General features: G+C 40.8%; 1 pseudogene; it reads left to right on the top strand.

Annotated features, from left to right (window-relative positions):
* The first annotated feature begins 1,318 nt into the window (after nt 1-1,318).
* On the top strand, nt 1,319-1,417 carry LOC123453890 (annotated as a pseudogene).
* The last annotated feature ends 3,074 nt before the right edge of the window (nt 1,418-4,491 follow it).

Raw genomic sequence — 4,491 nt, forward strand, 5'->3', positions numbered from 1 at the left:
GGACACTGTCCTTTGCTATTATTCAGTGATAAGCAATCTCTCCAGCCCTCCCACAAATATTTTTGACCCTGGGCTATGGTATTGTGGTGCCTTTGGGTGGTTCTATCCTCCTGCTCAGATTTTTGTTTGATGTCATGCCCTTGCTCAGCGGAGACAGCTATCTTTCAAGTGCATTTCCTTCTGACCTTCTGCCCTTGGCCCACCATGGGTCTGGCTTTCAGACATTAGCATCCATAGGTGAGCCAAGGAGAACAATCCTTCGACCTCATTTACATAGCTGTTCATTTCTCATGTCTTCTTTCTTTCCAAACTATTATTTCCAACTGGAAAGAGGGATGCAAATCCAAGATAGGTCTTCATGTGTTCACCTGTCCACATCAAAGCCATGTGAAATGCAATTCATTGTTTGTGTAACTTCTCTGAGGACAGCCAAGTGGGCTGGAAGGGACAAAATAAGGATAATATCACGAAGTACATGTACAAGCTATGGTAGCTGCATAATACTGGGACTTATTCTACCTCTTTGTACTACTTTCTTTAGAAATGGAAACTATGTACAATGGACACCAAGCATAGAAAGCAAACATTTGTGTTTGGGTATTTATTACAGGGTCTTGATTGACTTCATGTCTATATTTGTTTCATTGTAGAGAATTTTAATTTAAAGTTAGAAATATTTTCTTTTTTAAAAGCAATTATCAGTTTTTAAATATTTATTTTTAATTATTTTTTTGACAGAGAAAGAAGGAGAGAGAAAGAGAGAGAGAGAGAGAGAGAGAGAGAGAGAGAGAGAGCGAGCGAGAATGGGTGCACCAGGGCCTCCAGCCACTGCAAACAAGCTCCAGATGCGTGTGCCCCCTTGTGCATCTGGCTAAAATGGATCCTGGGAGATTGAACCTGGGTCCTTTGGCTTTGCAGGCAAATGCCTTAACCACTAAGCTATCCTTTCAGCCCTAAAAATATTTTCTAATGGTTACAGGTAATCCTTTCATAATTTTCATAGCCCAAGGACCTGTTTGAATTCCTTTGTATTATGGACTTAATTCCTCTTGGGATTCAGTAGGGGTAAATGCTTTTAACTCTATTTGAACAAGAGAGTTACAGAGATTTTAAAGAACTCACCCAAAGTTATGTAGCTAACAGGTTCTGTCTGGCTTTGGAGTTTGTGAGTTAAGAGCCACCATTCTTTGGAGCAGATTTGATTTTCACATGCAATAGGCAAAGTAAAGCCCACTGGGACTTTCAGTCTTGGTGTCCCTTAGAAGAGAATTCACTCGTAGGTATTGTATTGCATAAGGGACCCTCGAAGGATCGACTTGTGCTCACTGTAGTAGAACATATACAAAAATTGACATAGAGATTAGCATGGCTAATCTGCAAGGATGAAATGCAAATTTGTGAAGTGTTCCATATATTTTTTAAACTTTATTTATTTATGAGAGAGAGAGAGGGAGGGGGGAGATTGAGAGAGGGAATGGGCACACCAGAGGCAGAGAAAGGAAGAGAGAAAATGGGTGCGCTAGGGTCTCCAACCACTGCAAATGAACTCCAGATGCATGCGCCCCTTGTGCATCTGGCTTACGTGGGTCCTGGGGAATCAAACCAAGGTCCTTTGACTTTGCAGGCAAATGCCTTAACTGCTACTCCATCTCTTTGGCCCAAGTATTCCATATTTTTAAAAATAATTGTATTTATTGATGGGTGGGGGATGGTTGCACAGGTCTCTTCCTGCTACAAATAAACTCCATACACAAGTGCCACTTTGGGCATCTAGCTTTATGGGTAGGCACTGGGGAACTGAACCTGGGCATGCAGGCTTTGCAAGCAAGTGTCGTTCACTACTGAGCCACCCCCTCAGTCCATGTTCCATGGTTTTTGGTCCAGGGACAAAGGATGGTTCAACATTCATAAATCAGTAACTGTAATATACTTTCGCTCTTTGAAATTGAGATGAGCCATCCACATTCCATGTGGTTGAGCCCATGATTACACCAGGGAGATATTAAGCATGTGACTGGTTTGGGAGATTTCATACTTACCAGTAATGTAGCGAGTTTTCCTTGCAGCTGAAAATCATTGCTATTGGAAGTGGCTGCCAATGACACTGATGAGTCCTCATTTCCAGCTGGGGAGGGGAACATGATTCCAGATAGCTGACCAAACAGACAGGTTTGCTTTACAAACTTCAATGAACTGCTCCTTTTATTTTGTGCAGACAAATATTACCATTCCTTATTTACGACCATGGGCAGGCTATTATATTCTAGATGACTTATATTCAATGAGGTGTGCTCTTTTGCTCTGATCTCTTTGCAATTGTCCTTTAATGAGACCTCCGAACTCTTGGGTGCAATAGGCGACTTAGCATCAGAATTGTCCTTCTTTGAGTAATGGTGCGAGGCTCATTTTCAGGCAACATCAATTGTTCAGTTGCTGAAGCCAGCGTCTGGCTTCCCTATTTCTCATTATGTATGTTGAATCTTTCCAATATCACAGATTGTGTGATGGGCACTTTCATTTTGCTTATTTCATTTTGTTTATTTCTGCTTCCGATCTGCTGTTCCTTCCTAATTTTTCATGTTGCTAGTTAGTTCGAAAGGTCAATTGCTAAAAATACTTCTGCCTCCATAAATAAATATTTGGTTCATAGATTATTTTCACATTTATACCAACTTTTAGACCTACCTAATTGAATCTGGAGGATAAATCTTTTCTTTGGCATTACATTTTTTTAAATTTTATTTTTGAGAGAGAGAGAGAGATTGAGAGAGAATGGGTGTGCCAGGGCCTTCCAGCTGCTGTGAACGACTCCTGATGCATGTGCCCCCTTGTGCGTAGGTGTGACATTGCACGCTTGTGTCACTTTTGCATCAGGCTATGTGGGACCTGGAGAGTCAAACAAGCATTTTTAGGCTTTGCAGGCAAGTGCCTTAACCGCTAAGCCATCTCTTCAGCCCTTGACATTTTTTTTTTATTGACAACTTCCATACTTACAGACAATAAACCATGATAATTCCCTTTCCTCACCCACTTTCCCCTTCACAAATCCACTCTCCATCATACCCTCTCCCTCTCTCCATTAGTCTGTCTTTTACTTTGACATTATCATCTTTTCCTCCTATTAAGAGGGTCTTGTGATGATAGCATTAGGCACTGTGAGGTCATGGATATCAAGGCCAATTTCTGTCTGGACGATTGCATTGCAAGCAGTCCTACCCATCCTTTGCCTCTCACATTCATTCCACTATCTTTTCCACAATGGATCCTGAGCCTTTGATAAACCATTTTTCTTATTGGGCTAAATTTTATGGCACTTATTCTCTTTGATCTTTGAATATCACAAACTCAGGGATAAAGATATAGTGTGCCTGGACTGAGAAGAGGCCTATGTAAATCTGAATGCTTTGCTTTTGCATTACATTGTGGAAAGCTGTGTTGCCTGCCAGAGAGGCTGGAAAGTCATGGGAAAGATTCACCTGTTATTGATGCAGTAATTTTAGGGAAGTTCCTATGTCGTATTTTATGTAGCTTATGGTCCACGAGTCATATTCTATTATCATTAGAACTACGCAGGACATCCCTGAATCCCATTCCCAGGTAAAATGTCTACAGGCAGATCGATTGTTTGTTGATGGATGGATCTTTGCACAAATTAGCTGAAAGGAACTTATTCTTCTTCAGAGAAATCCTGATGTGTTTGGTTTCGGAAACTGTGCTAAGTTTCCATAAACACTTCATGAGATTAACCTATGAGACAAGCCTCACATTGAATGTGATTAAAATATAATAAAATATTTATGAAAAGCAAAAATAGTGGACTGCTGATAATGCCACAACAGTGAAATACTCAAAAAGCCTAGAAAAGGGCTTAGCAGTTAAGGTGCTTGCCTGTGAAGCCTAAGGACTCATGTTCGAATCTCCAGGTCCCACAGAAGCCAGATGCACAGTGACCCAAGTGCTCAATGTCACACATGCACACAAGGGGAAGCACACATCTGGATTTTGTTTTCAGCAGCTGAAGGTCATGGAGCACCCATTCTTTCTCTTTCTCTCTTTCTCTACCTCTATCACTCTGAAATAAATTTTTTAAAATCCTAGAAAAAAAAATCTCAAAAAATTAGAAAAGTTTATACACAATATTGCTGTAGGGGATTAACAATTAATGGCCAATATCTTACCCAGTGTAACTAAATAGGATTAAAATAATAATCTGAAATGGTTTATTTAGCTGGAACTTACTTGGGGTAGGGATTGAGCTTGGTGGTAGTGTGTTTGCCTAGCATGTGCTGTGCCCTGGGTTCAATCCTGGATCAACTGCTTCCTTTTTTGCTGTGACAAAATACTTGACAATAAGAAACTTGAGGGAGGAAAGGTTTGCTTCATCCTGCAGTTTGAGGGGAAGTAGTCATCATGTCTGGGAAGACATGGTAACTGGGGCCTAAAGCAGCTGGTCTCATTCAATGTGCAGTCAGGGAGCAGAGAATGGGGAAT

The sequence above is a fragment of the Jaculus jaculus genome, chromosome 12, assembly GCF_020740685.1.
Source record: "Jaculus jaculus isolate mJacJac1 chromosome 12, mJacJac1.mat.Y.cur, whole genome shotgun sequence".
Lineage (NCBI taxonomy): Eukaryota > Metazoa > Chordata > Mammalia > Rodentia > Dipodidae > Jaculus > Jaculus jaculus.